Consider the following 21,183-nt stretch of genomic DNA (forward strand, 5'->3'; position numbering starts at 1 on the left):
GTAAAAACTCCATTAACAGATGATACAAAAATAAGGATTCAACCAGAAACTGAACTTTCCTTATGAAGGGCACAGTCCTCCCTTCCCAGATTCCCAAGTAGCCAGCTTTTTTTCCCCACTGAATTTCCTTGTTGGTGCTCCAAAGCACGCTGAGCGCTTGGTAGCTTCGTTACTTCACTTCTCTGTGCAAGTTGTTATATGGTGTCTGTTCTATCTAGTCACTTGTGGATCATCTTTTTCTAAGTCCATAAATACCCCTGAATGCACTACTGCTGCTTTGAAACAAAGCATAGTCTGAATACGCATCTGGGCACCAAAATTTCTCTTCTATTACAAGAAGTTGTAATAGTTCTATTACAAGAAGATAATATCTGGGCTAACTGTATTAGCCTTTGCTGCATCACTGTTCTCCTGCACATTGTTGTCTTGTTATAGTTCTGCACAGAACCTTTATAGTGAAAACTGGGCCCTTAGAAAATGGAGTTATGTGTGGTAATTATCTTGTTCAATAATTGCCTTTTACTGGGATAAGATGAGGAAAGGAGAGCTGTGACTAGTTTTTTTCTATCATTCTGGAGATTGTTTCATGCTATTATTTCTTTTTTTTAAAGTTGAACGGATACAAGTAATACTTGCTTTTCTACATGTAGTTATTGAAATTCAGTTGGGTTTGCCATCCTGCTTATCGAACATGTAACGAACACGCAAAAATCTGAGCTGGTGGATCCAGCAGGTACTTTTTAATTGCAATGTGATGTCTGAGGTATCCTGGTTGTAGATAACCCTCTCCCAATACTTTTCTGAGATCTTCAAGAGAACATGGCTATAGACTGGGTATCAAGATAAGCTGTAAATTGCAGAAAGAGACTTACATATTTGTAAGAATGAATTCAAGACAGATACAGCACTGAGGACTACCTTTCCCCCTTTGGTTACGTATTCAGCTTTTTTTTAATYCAAAGTCTTTTTGGTTACAGCGCAACTAAACAAACAGATAACCCAGGACTTGTGAGGCTAGTTGCCCTAATTAGTAAAGTGGGCACAGGTGGGGATAGTCAGAGCTTCAGACCAGTCTGAAATCTGCCACTGGATGGAGAAGCTGTTGGTGCTGAGGATTGTAATATATTTGTGGTATGGTTTTATTTCTTTGATTTCTACTTGATGTGTAATGTATGCCTGAAGTATGGATTTTCATGTATTAGATGAAATGGGGGAAGGGATTGCATTGAAGAAAAAGCTTCCTTACAAAGGAAAAGTGCTATTTTGGTTACTCCAGCTTTATAGCTTTTGTTGATACTGAAATATGATGTCATGCTTCTGCTATGTTGTAGCTCTAAGGTGATGGCTATAAGAAGACTAACAAGGTAGTGTAGAAGAAAACCCTTTTTAGCAGGAATTTGTTCATGAAAATAGTTTAACGCAAATCTGGAAATCTTTGAGGGTTTGGCTCTTGTGTAGGGAGTGGCAGAATATTACACATTTYTAGCCAGCATGTATCATTTCATCAGCATTTATACTGCTCATTGATCATGCTTTCCCATTCCTGGTCTACCTTTCTGGCAGCAGCTGTCAGGGAAGACTTGTGTTTGCTCCCTCCATCTGACAAGGATTCTGAACAGGGTAGATTCTGGTTGTTGACTTTGAGAGTAGGTTTTGGCCCAATTTACGCAGATAAGATTTGGCGCACTATCCTGTCCCAAGTGTCTGTTCAGTGAAAAACATGCAATACTCTGTTCCTCCTATTATTCTGTTTGCCAGCAACCTGGCAAGCGAAACTCTTTTCAAGTCCTGACCTAGCTGATGGCTATTTGAGGGCATAGAAAAAGGGAAAATAAATAGCACTTACATTAGTCCAAAAACATAAATTGTGTAAGGATTTAGAGTAACATACCACAGTTAACTAGTGCCTTCAAGATTCCCATGGTACTGTACCAAGCCTTTTTTGTAACTTTGGGGGTAAAGGCTGTAATCTTCACCTTTCTCAGTAGGGAAAGAGATTTTCCCAAGTCAAGCAGGCTGTTACAAGAGGTAGGAATAGGTCAGCCAGTACTTGGAGTGGCTCTATATCCACAAGAGAATGGTTCTTCCCCCTCAGGGCAGCCTAGCTGTGGCGTTGTTGCGGGAAACCCATGCCGACGCTAAAAGCAATGTCAATTGTATACATCTCGCACATCAGTTTTGCTGTCTTATAAACGAAGAGGATTTTTTTTTTTTTCTTTTTCTCCTTCCTTTTGAAGTTTTAAAGCGGAACTTGCTGGTGACCCACTTTTGCTAACAGTTCTCTTAACTAACCCCTGTACTCACTCATATATTTTTTTTCCTTCTCTTCCACCCACTGTCTGTCTAGCCTGGTTTAAAATTTTTATATATGTACTTTTAAAAAATTGATTAGTTGGAGAGCTGCCCGTTCTTCTGCACTGTATAATAAGGATTTAAAAACTGCACRCTGAATTCTGTATAGTGTAATTAAAACTGACCCAGATTTGGACCTGAGAACACCAGGACTTAGCCAAACTTGCCATGAGCTGAGTTCTGATGGCAGATGGAAGCTAATGAGGACACACTGCACTCCAGAATTTCCCAGCTGCTTGGCCCCTTTTTGTACAAACAAGGGTTTGGAGTGAAGTCCCGATCCCAAGAGCATGTTCCGGCAAATGTACTGCACCCAGTGTTTTGGGAAACACGGCAGTGCTGTCAGGCTGTTTCAGGAAATTTTTAAGGCATTATTTCCAAAGGGCTTTTGCTGTGTATTCCAGTGTTAAGCATATGCTGTCTTGCAGCTCCTGTCTTATCTGAGATTGAATGTGATCATGTGCTTCAGATCATGCTTGAATATCCTCCCCCTAAACTCTCTGGGGACATTTTCACCTTTATTTAATAGAGTGCTAAAATCTCAAAGTACTGGGTCTCCCCTCAACCTATGGGTCCCCTCACTGGATTCAATGTCCTGGGACTATTCAGGCAGACGTAATTGAATCAGTTTGAAGCAGCTGTAGCTGGCATGTGGTCTCTCAGATTGCTAGCACCTGCTTAGTGTGTGTTGTGTGGGGTTTTGTTGTTGTTGTTGTTGGGTTTTTTGTGTTTTTGTTTTGTTACTCACCAGTGTGAAAATAGTGCCAAAACCAGCATTGGTCTTGGAGCAGATAAAGCACTTCAGATCTGTATCCCATTCCCCTTCCAGCCTAGCCACGTCATTATTGGTGCCTGCAATAATGTTCTTGGTAGTGAGCAGAACAGGTTTATGCTGCTCCAAATGCCTCCCTCCCCTTCAAGCGAATGCACTGCCAGTGCAGACTATCTTCCTCGTAAGCAGTAAGCCTTAATTGTGCTCAGGTGCCCAGAGTGGCTGTGCCCTCCTTAGAAAATTGGGCAGCCCACAGTCTGCTATATCAGATGCGTACACCAAATTTATCTACTGCTCTACCTGGCCCAGTGAGATTACTGTTAGTATCTAACAAATGACTCAACAGTCCTGGGCTGTTCTGTTCAATATTTCTGTTCTCTTCCTCTGGTGTAGAGTACATAGCTTTCAGTTACTGTGTTGCTGCTACAATCTAAGTTTTAATGGAACAAGATTTCAAAAGGGAGTGCRAGTCACTTGGTCACCTTCTGTATCGTATGATCTATCATAATGGAAGTTCAAATTAAATGCAATGATGCACTTGATCAAATACAGTAACAACACACAGTGGTGTGGTTTTCAATATAATAYTATAAGTTGACCTATTGAAGCATTAATTTTTTTTAATATATCCCAATATATCCACTGACTTTCTCTTACTTTGTATGTTTTTTTTTTTTTTTAAGGTCTCCCTACAGCTCTGCCCTAGAGACAAAAACTATATCTGGATTCTTGGCTTCAGCTGTTTTCTCCTTCCTTTTCCTTTCCACACCTCTCTTTCTCGTGCTCTTCTTTTTGGCTACTTTAGCTTATGTTTCACAGAGCAGAATTTTCCACTCTGTCTTAAAAGGTGCCATGCCGTTGCAGGACCTAGACAGTGAGAAAGGCTGAGTTTTCTAACACGAGTGTAATTATCATCTCTTATTTTGTTTCTTGGGCTATAACTATTTGGGTAGGCTTTTTTATGGCCAAAATTTCCGTAATAGACTGTTCCAGTGACTCTTTTAGCCCACTGGGTGTTACGACTTATTTTTAGGGCATAGAGCAACATGTCCTCAGCTGATGTACATTGACATACCTCCTTCAAAAGCTTTAATTGCTGCTGTTGTATCCAATTATGTCAGACCTATAAAGTGTTCCAGAGAATCCTAAAGCTGTTTCTTTCTCTATTTCAGAAAAGGTTATGTGGTTTGCCTGTAGATGTTTGCAATGTAGGCAAAATCTTCCTTTTCTCGGAATATTGCAGAGCTTCTCTAGCTAATGTGTTGATCTGCAATCCTTTTCGTTCGGTTGAGCTGAGGCATTTGAAGGGTTTAGTGGTAATTATTTTCAAAGGAAGTGAAATGTCCAGTGAAATGCATCACATGAGTTGTTGCCACTATTTCAGGGAGTGCTGTGTAGAGCAAGTGCTCCCTAGAAATGTTTTTCCCCTGTTACAGAACAGAAGACCACTGCTTTGTAGATGTAGGGGGACTTGCCTTTAAATTTCATTAAGTGTACTTAAATACAGAGAATAAAAGATAGTTGAGCAAGGCATGTATAAAAGTGATACAGTTAAACATTTTCTGATGGTTGTCGCATGGCAATACAGAGAAAGATGAAATACTCCAGAATCCTTTTGTACAAATCCAGCAGGGTGATGGTGCCACTTGATTTTTCTCTTGTTCTGTTATTGTGATTTGGTTTTGTTGGGTTTTTTTGTTTCTTTTTTTTTCTCACCCATGCTCCCACTTTCCTATTTACTGCACTTTCTGATCATAGTCTCACAAAATCCCTACCAGTAAAAACATACAGTTAGTGATGATAGCACTTCTGGCTCTTTGTAGCCTGGAAGTGCTGCAACTACAGAAACGAGCTACAGAGTAAAATGTCAGCCACCAATTCTGTGAGGGGAAGTAAGYAAGGCTTAAATTAAGAACTGACTAAGGACAATGGTTCTCAATTTTTAGAGATGTTGTTGTAAAACATTTTAGCTATAAGCAGCTATGTTTGTTGTGAAGACAATAATGGAGAATGAAGTATGCAAAACTTCTCTATTTGAGATGCTCATCTGTTGCAAATGGGTACCCAGAGTTTTTGTTGACTTTRGTAGGAATATGGAAAGGAAATGGGCAGTCCTTGAGACCAAAGTGAATATAGCACATGTGAATATCTAAATAAAGTGCAATAGCAAATCAGAAGGTATTGTTTGTATGTAAAAATATTTTAATGAAAAACAACCAAAGAGCAAGCATGCAGGTGTTTATCATTGGAATTCTTGGTGCCATTTGTAGGTGGTCAGAACAGGAAAGCATCTGCCAGTGTTACAATTGTCTTGGAAATAACTATAGTTTGAGGTCAGTTACTGGTAGCTGGCATCTTGTATTACAGGATGCCTTTTTTTTGTACTAAAGTTTACTTTAGAAATATAAACATTAAATAATTATGATTTCTATGCTGCCAAAGGTACTAGAAACAGGATTTATGTTCTTATGAAGTCTTTTCGGCAAAAGTGAAGAGAAAAAATATATAGATTTTTATTTATTTATTTATTTTGAGTCTGCTAACATGCTGGCTGTATGAGTTAGATTCTGTTTATAGTATGAAACCATCCTTTTCGTGCACTTAACTGTATCCAAGTAAAGAGCGTACGCAGAGTCCCTAAACCGTTGCCTTAAAATTAACTGATCAATTTACATGAAGTACACTAGCTTTTTGTCCACATGGAGTAGAGCACTTCCAAGCTAATGTCTGTTAGTGACTAGCACAGGAGGATGACAGAAAGGACAACAAAGGAAGTTCATAAACCCATCTTATTATCAATTTATAGGGGATTGAGCATGGATATTAGAACCATTTCAGACATACTTTTTAATCACTGCCACTCTGCTCCAGTTCTGCCTGGTGGCTTCCTAGTAGCACCATCCTGAAAGGACTTATTGGGTGTTTGTAAAAAGACCGCTTGACTTGTCACTTATTGGCAAACATATCTGCATCCTTGACAGAGGCCTGGAGGTTATAGGGATGATGGAGACAAGATTTTTCTGTCAGCCATGCAGTTGGTCTCTCTGGAAATGCCTTAAAATATGTTAACAAAATATATTTGGAAAACTTGCAGTGCTGCGTCTGATCCATGAATGACGATTTTATTTTCTGGGCTTGTCACGCCATCGCTGAAACCGTACATGTACAAAGTCAAACGATCAGTGAACAATTTAATGTTATAGCAAATAGAAACTGTATCATGCTTATAACTGACAAATCAAACTGTGTGGGACAAACTAATACAAGATACAGAAGACAAAGTGCTATGAAAAAGGGAATCTGTTCTTTAATCTTGCAGAGCGTTTCCAGGAAGAAATCCCAGCCCCGTTTTTTCAGTTCTGTCAGTCAAGCGCTTCCTTGAGTGAACGATCAACTGTGGTGTTGGTGACGTTGGTCCTGGGCGCTCCCTGCATCTTCAGGCACTTCTCCCAAAATTGCACGTTCGACAATTAGAAGGCTCCACTGAATTAAATTATATTGGTCAAATTAAATTATATTGGTCAAATATGCCCCATCTATCAGGGATGCACATAATCAAGAACGTGGTTGCATCCCAAGCAACCCCTTTAACCTAACGAGAGGAAATGGCAATGGGTGTTGCTCGATCGGGATGTAGGGCCAACTTTTCTGCTTAATTGGGATGCATTTGGCCAGTGCCAGAACCTGAAGTGGTTTTTAAGCAGGTGTTTAATGGATGGTGAAATCTGAACTCTGCCCTTTTAATATAGAAGTTGCCAAATAAAGATTATCAGAAAAAAAATCTAATGCAGCATAAATAATTTTTATCTTTGTATATTTATTCAGTATTGTCTCTACCTTAACTTTAATAGGAGAGGTCGGGGGAGGTGCGCTTCTTTTCTTTATTGAGAAAGTCCATTAAATAGAACAATGGTTTGTCTAACGGGGTGCCCTAATTAAAATTACCCTGTAATTTGGAAGGGGGGAAAAAAAAGAAGTATCTACTTATATGTAGCTAAATTTGACCTAAAAGCCATCTAAATCTGGAAAAATTGTTATACTTCTTTTTTTTTTTTTTTTCCCTGCTGAAAATGAAACTTAGCGTTCAAACCAAATGTGCACCAAACAGCACAATTCTGTTATTGCACAGTATTCAGGAGTAAGGACTGTCTCCTTGATTCCTGTTCAGTGTTTAAAAAGAAGTATGTTGTGAAGAAACCTGAAGCAGATTTCTCCCCTGCCTCCTCCCCCTGCAGCAGTAGTCCTTCATGGTTGCACCTTTGCAGTATTTTGAAAGCAGACACCGTGTTGTTATGTGCGTGCTGCAGGCTGGTCTGAAGCCTTCGGTTGTGAACAGGCAACTGAGATAGGAGCCGCTTAGCAGGCCTGAGCGGCTTGAGCTTGCCTTTGCTGAGTGYGACTACAGCAGCTCCTGAGTGACTTGGCGGGCACGCCGGCTAACTCTGTTATCTTGAAGAGCGTGGGCCTGCGTGCGTAATCTACTCTGTGTACACAACTGCGGAGATTTTACCAGGGCTTGTAAAAATGCCCTATTTGTGCTCTAGCTAGCAGGCTTTAAAATGTTGCTGAGGCAAACTGTATTATCAAATTGGAGAGAATGTTTGAAAGACTTTACCAGCTTCAGAAATACTGTTTGTGTTTGAACAGGGATTCTCAGCGTCTTTAACTTGACAGAACTGTACAAACTGCAACCTGTAGATGTTGCTAGGCGGACACAAGGCGGTGGAATTTTATTCTCCCTGTACCTCTATTTCTCCCCACTTTCTAGGCAGGCTGGAAAGGGGGACGATTTTCAAAACCATTTCAAGTTGGCCTCAATGGGCTGCTGCTGGATTTAACTAAAACTACCTCACTCTGATTTTAGTGGAAAGAGAATCACACCACTGTTCCTTTTGATGATCCCACTCATAATGTCTAATATAAAATGTAATGAGACCGCTATGTATGAAAAAGTGGAAGTTCATAAATGCCAGAATTTAATTAGATACAAGAGGGGCTACTTTTCACTGAATTCTTCTTCTGCTTACCCCAACTTTACGCTTTCATAACTCAACTTCAATGGAGAATATGACAACAGAAAAAAGGAAGAAAAAAAATCTAGTGAATGATTTGCAATTTGCTTAGCCTACTTTTAGCTCCAAAAAGGACTGTTAAAGCAAAGATAAAAGTTGAGGCTGATGTTGTGGTAATATGCTTTTAAACTAGTCAAGAACACTGGAATAGAAAGTATTCAAGTATTGGCATCATTTAAAATTCTTAGATTCTCCTCATCTTTTTAATGACCATCAAAACTGATTTAGGTACTGTTGTAGCCTGGAGAGAATTTAACAAATTTAATTAAACAATTTTGATGATGTGCCAATGATATGGTCATAATTAGATATTAAAAACAGGTACTTGCCAAATCATTTTGTGTATGTGTATGTTTGTGTATATATATGTATCTTCTAGTGGACCATTATTTTATTGGGAGAAGTATGCAGTGCCCTAGAGCAAGAATATGTGCATGACTGMGTTGTGCTATGTTATCAGGAAGGCATCTTAAAGGCAGTGGAAGAAAACCAGGAACCTCCTGATGGGAAACCAGCTGAACAATTGTATAGGGGTCACGTAACTTGAATGTGCATAGAATTGTGTAACAACCTATGCAGCTACCCATGATTGACAGAATAAACTGTTGTCATCTTTAGATGACTGCAGTGTTGGATGCAATTGCTTCAGCATCACGTATGCTGTCACCTAATGCTACTTATATAGGTATTATTTCATTGCCATTAAAGGAAAAAAGCCACCAATGCTTATATCTGATCTGATATTCTGCCTTTGGGGCCTGGTTGTAACTTGGATAGAAAAGTTCTGACTACAGTACTAGAATGACTGTTATTGGTTGTTACCTGATGGAAATGGATGAAGATAAGGTGTCCACATTGATTCTTTTAGTTTTGTCAGTTACTGTAATTTCTAGAGATGATGAATCATCTATGGATGCTAACTGGCTAGTGGAAGTTGTTCACCAGTGACTCCTTTTTCCTGAAGAAATTGCAGATAATGAAGTTGGGTGATTATTTACTGCCATGGGATTCCTTTTGTGTAGGATTTTAAATGTTCTGTTTTTGCTACCCCTGGAGCAAGCAGGTTAAGTGAAGAGACTTGAACTGCAGTGTCTTTAGTATTCAGCTGAACTCCAATGTTACATCCCACCACTTCCTGTACAATTGTTAGGGCAGAGCGACTTCACAAGTGATGATAGTTAGAAAAATTAGACTCAAGTCAGGCAGAAATTAATGCTCAYGTGCTATGGGAAATCAGCAAATGAAATAATAGTGTAACAGAAAGTTTTCTTTCACATCTTTACAGTTCTTTATTTCCAAGTGTATTTTCTGAAGTCCTTGAAGGAGATTTGGGAGCTTATGGATGTCCTGGTAACAGCGTTTGTTAATCATGCGCTTTATTGTTTGCCTTTGGCAAGAAAGCTCAATTTTTTCCTTTTAAATGTGGGACCTTGCCTCACTGCCTCCGGGAAGCATTACCGTAACACACGTCACTTGAGGCTAATTCAGCCTGCCACTTGGAAACTGCCCCTGGTGCAGGTTGTGGCAGTGCACCATTAACTCGAGCTCTTTTTCATCAAAAGCACACTGCATCTGTTCTGCTTGATCTGCATGGCCCATCAGTTTAGCTTTGGTTACTGTGTGAGGTGGTGGCTTTTTTACCCATAAAGCCGTGATTGGTTTGATTTCCAGCCATGTGGTAGGAGGCTTTCTCCCATGTCATACCAAGGCTGGCTGAGATGTCTCAAGGTGTACTCCCATAGCAGCCAAAAGGGCTCGGTGTTGAGGCTATGTGGACATCCCTTCACTCATATGCCTCTGCTGCCTCTTCAGCTGAAATCCCCAGGTTTCATGACTGGATTGTGAGCTGCTACTGGGCATTGATCTGGCCGAAAACACTTGGAAAAGAAATTTGCTTTTAGCTGAAAGCTCCTTGAATCAGATGATTGTCCGGTTCTGATACAAGTGGAAGCTCAACAACGTGTGGCCAGAAGAGTAAAGAGGGGCAGCAAGAGTCGGGTTGTGSCAGCTCCAATTTAAATTGACTTACACTGCAGTGAAACCACACTCATAAGGTTCTGGAAATAATAACACAGTAGCAAGGTTCAGCTGAGAGCATAGGATATGATAGTTAAAGACAGTGTGGCTTTGGAATTTACTTTCTTTGTTGTTTGCTAAAACCAGAGTCTTTGTTACTTTCAGAAGCTCTGAAGATCACACACCTCATGCATGCCATCCCAGGGAAGGGAAAAGGAAATGAATGGTCAACTCATTTCTTTTATGAGGTTTGACTGATACATGCCATAAGAATCAGAACAGGCTGGGTGCAGGGAGAGGAGGAGGAAAACATTTTCATAAGCGTGAAGGATTTTTTTTTTCTTTAAACAAGAGCTAAAACTTCATTAAAATTTCAGCCAGCTTTAAATTGAAAGTTGTATTTGAAAATAATGTATCTTGAGTTCTAGTGAGGCACATCAGAGAAGTACCAGTACTGGTTTTCTCARTGGGCAGCCTGTGATGTGAATGTGAAGTCTTCTGCCACAGTGTTACACTGTCACATACACCAGTCTGAGAATGGCCAGCAAGTTAACCCTTGGCCTTCTGCTGATCATGTCAAGCCAGTGTGGCACATAATRCGTGACTAGGAGAAACTGAGCAGAGCAGATGACTGAAAAATTCTGAATATTACACTTCTTTTGTAAAGAAGCCACTTGGCCTGACAATTTTTACCACAAATAATCACATTCCATTAGATTTCAGTAGCCTTGGTTATGCTAGAAARAGCTATGCTTGCTCATATGTTTCTGTGGGGAAGGCCCATGTAGTTATGAATGGCTGGTGGTTCTTTCCCCCATCCCTGTATTGCTGTATTGATGCTTTTTCAGAAGTATTTTTTCCTTGATCTGCYCCACTGAGAACAAGTCATTGGATATGATGCTGGGAAGAGGAGTTACAGGAAATGGAGCTGGTAACTCCACTRTACGGGCAATAACAAATGGCAGACCGCACTGCTTCACTGGGTTTTCCATGGACTTGGGCACATTGGAGGGAACATGAGGACACACAATATGCTACCTGAAATCACACTTTTTCTTTTTTTTCCCCCGAGAAAGGTTTTTGTTTCACTTCCACATGCATTAGAATTACAACCGTTCTTTGCAATTGGTACTCCTACTATAAACCTTCGGAGAAAAATCCTTTGCTGATGTATCGTGCTTTTGGTATGGCCTGTGTTGGAGTCTCTGCCAACTGTTTCAGAAGATTTTTCTTCGTATGAGATGTTAAAGATCTTTTTCTCCTCTTTTAGGGAACTAGAGGGCTTGACACGTCCTTTACATCCTGCATTTATTCTGACCACAGTCCCTCCCTGTTCTCGCAAGCGGAGCTCAGCCCTGCTTCCCTTCCTGTTGATTCCCAGTCAGCTACATGGTAAGTTTTCATTGTCTCTATACTTGTTGCCACAAGGTAAAATTCTGGCAGACTGTCTCTAAAACCCATTAGTACTGGGCAATGAGGGCAGAGTTCTTCATGTCCGTCAAAGATCATGCAGTCATATTCCAGGCTGACAGTAAGGAAAGGARTATAGTATTGATTTAGCATTGGAGCTGAACTTCAGCATAGATTGTTATAGGAATAAAATATGAAGTAAAATATGTGATGGAATTAAATCCATCAGTTCTAATCAAAGAAACAAAAGAAAGCAAAGAAATCCTGGACCCTTAAATCCCATTAACCAGGCCAGAGAGAGAATGTGTTAAAAGGGAACTGCACTGTATCTTTTTTCATTGTTTGATGAAATAATCTTTTTCACCCTTTAAGTGGTGTGTTTAAAAATCCTGGTATTTCTGAAACAAAGAGAATATACAGCCACCGAGCTAGCTGGTTTTTATACCTTCCTTTTCTGAGTATTGTCCTTCAGTACAATACAGAGCCATTTCTTTGTTCTCACAAGCTAGCAGTTAAATTGTATGTAAATGTATGCAAATTAGATGCTGTCTAATAAAGAGAGTCATTAGATGGAAGAAATATTTAGTTTAGGAGGGGAAAAAAAGAAAGAAAAGAAAGCAGGTGTATTTTGCAATAGAAAATGTAAGATTGCAAAAATCCCTCAAACTTTGGGTGAGGATTTTTTATAAAGCCATTAAATATTTTCTAAAAGACTTACCCTACTCTTGGTCTTTCCTTTTGTGTCTTTGTGTATGTATATGTACGTACACTTGTGTGACCTTTTTTAAAACTCACGTTGACTGTTTTATATATACATACTTGAGCAGACATGTAAATACTGTATTAATATTTTTATGATTTCTTTATGCATATAGCTATGAATTCACACATGTACTTCATATCAGAGTGTATTTTTGCTTACTGAGTATCTAAAGGTGTAATCCATGTGGTGAATTTTATTTTCGTGGAGTAATTTATTCATCATACACTCTGACTGGATACACTCTGCTCACTAAATCATCTCCCTCTATTTGWTTTATCAGCTCCTCCTCAACAATCTTAAAGCTTTTCTTTCATTTTATTTATTCATGAAATCTCAATGCCAGAATGCCATTTTTTTCTGGAATTTCCTACCAAGTAATCTCTTTTTGAGCTATGGACCTGATTCAATCCTAAAACAGCAGTGACCTTTCTAAGCCTAAAGAAGCTTTACTACTAGATGTAAGAGCACTAAAATGCTAGGAATGTGAAGCTCAATGCCATCAAAACTTGGAGAATCCAAACTTGTGAATGAAACGCTTGGCACGTATCTACAYTCTGAAAGATTTAAAATTGATGAATTTTATATTTTTGCCACTTCTAAGATCAGGAATTAAAATTAGGACCTTGATTTAATCTTCTTTCTAATCTCTGCACCTTAGAATCCATAGTCCCGGTTTTGCAACTCTTCTGTTTGGGTGAATATACCTAGATGACCTGGCTCAATTGTTAAAAAGTCATTATATTTTTGTTTCTGTTGGTCAGTTATCATGGTTGAGGCAGGTGTCTTGATAGTTGTACTTTGACTGGCATATTTTTTTCATGGCAGTTTTGTGAGTCTGGAACTCTGAAGACATATATGTATATGTGTATAAAAGATATGTATATAAAAATAATGTTGTTTAAATATTTACATGTAAAGCCAAGAGATTGGCTTCCTTCCCAGAATTACTGGAACTACCTTCCCCAGGAACATTTGGACTTGAATAATCTCTACAGCAACACTTTTCTTCTGAAACTAAACAACTTGTGAAATGAGTGACTAGCTCTGCACCCTTTGCTGTTCATATGGGTTCTTTGGCTTGTGGTGATGGAGAGGCTCTTTGCCTGGGTAATACATTTCCAGTTGATTGGGCTAGATCCTCCTTTATTGCTCTCTCTCCCCTGACAGCTTCTTGTTAGTTTATTTTATGAGAGAACGTTTTTCTGAGAAACTCTAGCACAGTGGGGATATTTTTGTCCTCATTGTAGGGCAGGCCCATGCAACAGGCTGCATCTGGGCTGCATGCAGGCAGCTGCAGGGCAGACGGACGGGGCACTCGGGACAAGCTGACATCCTGCTCGCCTGATGTCTTGACTGTGCTGGTTGAACAGGCAGCAGAGAAACTATAACCTGTGCACGCTACCTGATGGGAATGGTTAGCAAGGTCATTTTAAAGGAGGTGCTGTGTGGTTGGCTGTGAATATTGTAGGTATTTTTTGAGGGTGATTTAGGTGATTTAACAAATTTAGGTGAGGCTTGCTCCATGAGGCGTGCTGGGGATACAAGAAGAGCCTGAGGTGTTGTATGAGGATGCTAGACAGAGATATGAAGGTTAATAAGGTGAGGAGAAATGTGGGCAATGTCAGAGTATTGTGGTGAATGGGAGGGATGAAGCAACATTAGTAAACAGAAAATTGTAAATGCTCAGCTAGGGCTCTGCTCTTGTAGGCTGTCTGTCATTGAATGTCCTAGGAGAGTTGAATCTCTAGTGATTTAAACATTGAAGTTGATAGATTCACACAGTTTGCAACCTAGCTAGGCATAACTTCACAGGTTCTTCAGATTCCAGGAGGTGTTTGTTTAATCCTGAAATCCTTATTGGGCAATTTGCAGTGGAGCTGGAACATGTTAGCAGCCAGGAAAAGAACTTTGTCCCCCAAAAGTATGTATTTTTGAGTAGGATGCAAAATACACATACAGACAAGAATGAGGAGAATGATATTCAAATGGAGGAAGAATGATTCAGGCTTAGGAGCAGGAGTCTGATTAATTCCTTGTTCCTCACCAGACTTCCTGTGGCCTGACGTAATTGCTTGGGACAGGCAGAGAATTCAGTGCCTAAATACTTTTGAGGAACTGTGTGTTAATATCTTTCCCTACCTTGGCTATGAGGATATTACTGCTTTCCTACTTTAGAAGTATATTGCAGTGATACGTACGTTAAAGGATGTGAGGTGTCTGCATTCTGTGATAATGAGTCCAAAATGAGTGCTTTAGACGATGTTGGAAGTAACATACTGAATTGGACCAATGGTCCATCCAGTCAGGTATCTTCCTATGAAATGTCTTCAGTTGCAAAAGAAGGAAGCAGAAGAAGTCTTAAGCTGTAATAGTGGAACAACCAATATTTTTCAGAGTGAACTGAAAATAAATGAGAATATTATARCTTGTATTTCTTGGGAGTTTGTGCATTTTTTTAAAAAAAAAAAGTAGTTTTAAGAAATATGCTGCACTAAGCTAATCCTAGAGCTAAYGAACGGGCATTGGGACTAGCAGCTTTTGCTATTACCTACTGCTTATTATTGTTATTATTATTATTTCTTTTTAATTATGCAAAGTGCTAATCAGTTTGATTATGCACAGTGCTAATCAGGTTAATTATGCAAAGTGCTAATCAGTTGTTCTCTAAGCACACGAGGAGAGCAGAGGTGCTGGCAGTGAATGGTGGTTCTAGATGGGGGTAGTCACGGCAGTCATTCCTTATTAAGAGAGGAGTAGGTGAGATGACAGGGGTTTTTGCTTCCATTAAAAATTTTTATAAAACCCATGAGGGTGGTGGTTCTGGTAGGGTAATGTCTCTCACAGCAAGGCAGACTTTTTTTGCAAACCACCTCTTGCTGTTAGGTTGTTTGTGTTGGACTGCAAATGCACTGATTTAGGCAAATATATTGGAAAAATGTCTTGTAACGAAGGGGGTCCAAGTTGCCCATACTWGTTACGTTAGGATGTGTAATCAGAAAATCACAAATTCATTCAATCTAAGATACAGTCATCTTTTAGACACTGCTAAGTATGATATTGTCAGTCAAGTTACACTGTCAGTTGATCGTTTGTTCATATGGTTGAAGGTTTTACACAAAAATTCAAAATACATTTTAATCAGTGTAATAGCTTTACAAGCTGTGAGAATGTAGAAACTTACCTTAGGCCGCATTTTCTCTTGCGCTTTTATGGTAAATTGTAAATTAGGAATTTTGTGTAAGCTAGGATCTGTTTTCAATAAGCTATATTCTTCTGGCAGTTACTGAAGATCCAGTGTGTCTATGTTATTTTGCCTAGTGGTTAATATCTAACCAGCATTCTTTATTTGATTATGTTTCAGTTTAGTATGCGATCCTCAAACATTACTTTTTACTGTTAGTAATGGAGGTAACATCCCCAAAGCAGAGATCACTTGTCTGTAAAAGTCTTGAGGAAAGGATCTTAAGAGATTTTGAAGTCATTAAAACAAAAGGCTACTTCTTTATAATATCTCTAGTACTAGAGGTTGCTGTGGCAGCAATGCAAAAGAAGTTATTCTTGAAAAATTAATTATTGAAGATGATTACTTATAGGAAGTCATGACAAATTTTCAGATATRTTTAAGGTAGGAAGTACAGCATCAGTAGTTGGTGGCTTAAACCAGGGCCTGAAAACTAACAGTATCACCTTCTTGGCATTGTGAGTACAAAACACTGATCCTCAAAGCAAGTTTACTTTACTACCAGATGCATGAGCACGAATATTCATCTCGTCTCATAAATTCATACTATTTTTAGAAACCTAAACATACCAATGGTTCACCATCAAGTCTAGAGCTTTAGAGCCTGAGGAGAGGAGTATATGCTGCAGAGGATGATGTCAATAGGATAAGCGAAAGGGAGAACTACCAGACACATCTCTGAAGTTAATGCAAAGGCTCCCGTAAACTGACACTGAAGCGGGTGATACTGGAAGCCAAGTCACTGCCACCTCTAAGTGGCACTCCAGAAGAATTTTGGCCTCGGGTCTGAATTGGTATTTTGATTTCAAAGTAATTTGTGCCAGGAATTGACTATTTCCACAGACTTCCTATTTTTCTTTTGTATGTTGTTTGTGGCCTTGGTGCCCACTTGCTCTTTCTGTGCAGTTTTGACCCCTGCTTTACATTCTTGCATGAAACATTTCTGTATTTTGTATTCCTTTAACTCTGCATACTGGTAAGAGGGTGCTAGTAGCCGAGAATGAATACTGCCATCCTCTTTAACTTACCTGTATCTGGTGGGTGTCAGATGAGCTCTCTGAACTCATCAGTATCTTAAGGGGTGCATCGCTATTTGATCTGGTGTGAGACTAACTCTTGTCCCAGGAAGCCTGGTGGTTGTCTAGGGTTGTGGAAGGGGATTCTCAGGAGCCAGTGCTGAGAACAACCTTTTCAGGGAAGAGTACGATATTTTGTGTTCAAAGCTATCAGACTCTGTACCAGAGTTTCCACGTTTCTGCTTTCGGTTCCTGCTTGATCTCTTCCTTCGTGTAGTTTCACTTGATCTGTTTTAAGTGAGCAATTATAGCAGGTTCAAATGCGAAGAATTTTTTTTGATTATAGTTATATAACTGTATTTCAGAGATACAGTTTCTTCTGGGATTATTTAATGTTAAATATATCRATATAGAGAGAACAGCGATGTTACGTCTATCAAGCTTAAATACTGGTAAATGACATTTGTGGCATTGTATACACAGTTTGTGTGAGATAAACCAGCCAGTCTCATATGGAAGCTAAAGACATGCTAATTCTTTATCTAGGAAAGATTAATCTGAGATACTTGGCCTATAAAATAGGAGCCATTTAGTTTATTTTCTGACTCTTCTTAAAGGATGGAGTCAACAATTAYATTTTCTCTCCTTTCTCCCAATCCTGAATGATAGTTAAGAAGAGAAATGTTACTTTTTTAGCAATTAACTTTTTTTCTTATTCTAATACCATGTTCTCTAAGAGATATGAAGAACTGAAGGCTCTTCAAGGTGAAGTCAGCCTGGTCACAAAGCAGCAGTTTCAGTTTTCTGCTGTCTCTGAAATCCCACATTTTGTACGTCTTAAAGGTTTAACCTTTTCTTAGATGTACACAGCTGGATTCTCACAAGCGTTGGCGATTCTATGCACTCCACTCCTCGCTCATCAGTCCTTTGATGAGACACAATAGGAGAGTGTGGAGTCAACCACAATAGGGGAAAAACACCGACTTTCTCATGAGAAGCCCTTGGCATCGCACAGCCTAACAGGAGGCAGAGGCTTACTTGTTTGCTGTCTGCAAGAAATGTAGCAGTYGGAGATGTACTGGATTATTTCTTTACCTTTTGGGGGCCAGGCGTATTATATGCGAAGAGAATTAGTGTGAACATCACTGTGATACTTTATGTATCTTAATCATCCAAATCTTTTCAAACAAGACTTTYGTTCTTTGGAAAGAAAACCCGTAAGTTTTCCCGTTGGTGTGTTTTGCTACTGTCCTCTTCCCCTATCAGTTTAAAAACTGTTGCATGGTTYGAAGGACTTTGTGAGGCCAGTAGCCTAAACCATGTTCTGTAGCATTTATATGTTACAAACAGAAATCTACCTGCAGCGTAATCATAACCTCAGCTGCAGCTCCCCTTTTCAGCTGGCTGGGCTTCTGATGTGTCAGGGACCTAGAAGGTCTGAAAACTCGCATGCTGCTCCCATTTTTAGTGCTCTCGCTGTAACCTTGGCAAATTACATTACCTTATTCTGCTTTAGTTTTCCTCGACAGCAAAATGTGGATAATGATATGTACCTAACTGGTGCAGAGAAGGGGGAGCCTGTAAGGCAAATGCGTTGTGTGCAAGTGCTTTGATATCTCTGGATTAAAGGGCTTATAAAGTGTAGTGTATTACGGGAAGTTATCTGTGTTATTAAGGAGCATCAGCACATCTTGTGATCTTGTGTAAATTAGTGCAAGATAACACAGAAATAGTTTACATGTATTCCGAAAAAGTGAAGTAAGTGGAGGGGGAAAACTTGGTTGCCTTGGCATTAGGCGAGTGGGTTACAAACAAAGAAATCTCCGTAAGGAAGCGTCTGCCTCTTGTGGTTTGACAAGCACAGTCTTAAATGAATTGAGAGTTCGTTTGCTTGTGTGGCAGCATGTCATTACTGCAGAACTACTTGTGCTTCTCCTTGAGGACATGGTCTTCTGAGGTGCACGCTAGCCTCTGCAGAAGCTGCGTCTGCTCATCAGTGTTCGCAGAACTGGGAGCTGGTGGGAAATTAGTAACAGCAAGATGTTAAGCATTCAGGCTGACCTTTTGAAGTTACTGACCTGCATTCAGGTTACAAACACACAGCGATTTTCTGTTTCGGACTTGAACTGTTAAATCAGTAACTTGCTCAGACCGGCAGCCCTTCTCCTCTTCGTTCGCTTGTGCCTAGCTGCCATGACAGGAGTAAAGGAAGAAGCAAACTCTTTCCACGCATACGTATCTTATTGTGACACAAGTACTTTGAAGAAGCTACACTGACATAAACTAACACCAAGTGACACTTTGTTTAAAAAATCATTTTGAATGTCTTCTCCCATTGATCGTGTACAACGGAGATAAATAAACACGCTGTGTGTGGCGCAGGCAGCTCCACACACAGAGGAGATTTTTGCTCCTCTGAGTGTTTATACATTCTCCGGTGGTTGGTTGTGTTGCTGTTTGTTTACTGTAAGTCCCAGGCCTGCATGTTTGTAATGTATACATTTGCAGAGGGGGTGCAGTTGGGGAGTATGGGCAGGGTAGTGCTTTTTCTGAACACAACTAGATGACTAGTGGCTGGGGTTTTTTATTATTACTGTTATTTTCTCCTTCCAAGGTAGTGAATTAGTCTTTGTGCTCCTAGGGAAACAGAGGGCTGCTGTAGCAGGAGCCTTGGTTTAAGCAGGACGTTCTGTGCTCAAATTAGTGCAGGTAGAGGAACAAGAAAAGCCATGTAGGATTTGTCTGGTAGGAATCAAGTTAGTTTAACTTTTCATCTAATTACAAAGCAGGTGGGTTGGATTCTGTGTTTATTCAGTGACGATGAGGATATGCATGCTTTCTCTTTGGGGTTAAGTGACTGAGGTTATTACATATGACRAAATTCAGGGTGGCAGAGACCCTTGCAGCGGCTCTGCTGTTCTAGTTTCGCAGGTTTCTCCTTTGTCTTTAAACAAAGCCTCCCTTTTTGCTGCTTACTGCTATAGCCAGCACCTCAGTCTCTAGGGAGGGGGGCGTAGAAGATTTTGGGAGCAGATGCAGGAAAGGAACTTCTTTGTCCACCAGAGTGGATGGGTGTAACTTTTTGGATGGAATGTAACACCTAGGAAGAATTTAGCTTGATCACTTCCACCTTTTCAGCTAGGTTCAACTTTCCTTTAACCTGTGTTTTTTTTTTTTTTTTTTTTTTTTTTTTTTTTTTTTTTTTTTTTTTGCTTTATCATATGATCTTATGCACATTTTACCCATCTATTAGAGGCAGGTTTGGCTGCCCAGCAGTTTTTGTTATGACAACCGTTCTCATTTGCTTGTAAGTTTTGCTGTATTTTAGCCACGAGTAGAGAATTCTATTAGATTTGGACATTTGTTTCAGGGGGAGCTTTTTCTACTCTGGATCTGCTGTTTCCAGATCTAAGGCTAGAGGAAAATATTTGGTGAATATTCTGAGAACATTTTTTTAAGAGCTCTTCTGCCTTCATGGTTTGGATTAAGACCTTGAAATGGAGCCAGTCAATGAGTCAATGACTTTCATGGCAGGGAAATGACTTTCCTTTAACCTGTTTTTTTTTTTTTTCTTCTTTTTTTTCTTTTTTCCTGTCAATTGTGTATCTCACCAGCCTGATGACAGCTACATCATGAAAGGAGGAGGACCTACTACCGTTTTCAGCTCCTGCATCAGCTCAGTAGGCAGAGGTCTGTGGGGTGGGCCAAGGTTGCCACTCCTTTGATGGACCACAGGGCAGTGATGTGCTGCCATGTGGCAGATGCGCTTTTTGAATTGGCTACTTAAAAATCTAGGGAATTAAAAACATTGAGCTATATGAAAGAGTATTTCACTTCCAGGAAGTCAAATCTGGGAATGCTAGAATTAAAGTTGACTGAGCAGCCTTAATTCAACTTCCCTGTGCTTTTGCAGTTTTTAATTATATGATCACATTCTGTTTTCTGCAGGGGTTTTAGCACAGCTTATGGGCCTGGTCTGAGGTTGAATAGAGGTTCCTTAGTAAGAATTTTTCTGTTAGACCAATTGCCTCATTGCAGACACTGGAAAATGTTTAAGAAAGGAGGCAGGAGATAGCTGAAAGAGAAATAGTGCTCTTATTCTTAAGATTACAATGACAGCATGCATGTACTTAAAGCAAAATCTGTGCTTACATTGAGTTGCTTACAAAATCAAACGCCTATAGGTGAGTTATAAAGAAAGTTGATATTTCTACCCTCTCTTACCAATTCATTTGCTTCTTTTAATTCTTCTCTATTTTTATCCTTTTTAAAACATTCTGTTCATTTTTCTAAACATAATAGCAGCCCACCCCTCCTTTCTCTTCTTTCTTGTCATTTTGCTGGTATACAAAACATGCTTCCCCCCCCCCAATTAAATAGCAGCTCCTAGGGTTTTGACTTTCAGTTGGTAGAAAGGGCACTGTGTTCCACATTCTTTGGTGAGAAGAGTGCACACAACTCTTACTGACACTTTGACAGTTTAGTTGGAGATACTGCTCTAAGTAGAATTTGTCTGTCTCCAGCCAGGTCCATTTTCTCAG

The 21,183-nt window shown here is 39.7% G+C and overlaps 1 long non-coding RNA gene across 4 annotated transcripts in view; it reads left to right on the forward strand.

The window, feature by feature from the left end:
* The window catches only part of LOC146600192 (uncharacterized), a 292,996-nt gene that overhangs the window by 82,914 nt on the left and 188,899 nt on the right, over nt 1-21,183 (forward strand). For all 4 annotated transcript variants that reach the window (XR_014898337.1, XR_014898336.1, XR_014898335.1 and 1 more), the window contains exon 3: nt 11,483-11,604. This is a non-coding gene — a long non-coding RNA (uncharacterized LOC146600192). The remainder of the gene's footprint in view (nt 1-11,482; nt 11,605-21,183) is intronic.

Source organism: Rhea americana, unplaced genomic scaffold (assembly GCF_003343005.1).
Source record: "Rhea americana isolate MKP2758 unplaced genomic scaffold, rheAme1 scaffold_126, whole genome shotgun sequence".
Lineage (NCBI taxonomy): Eukaryota > Metazoa > Chordata > Aves > Rheiformes > Rheidae > Rhea > Rhea americana.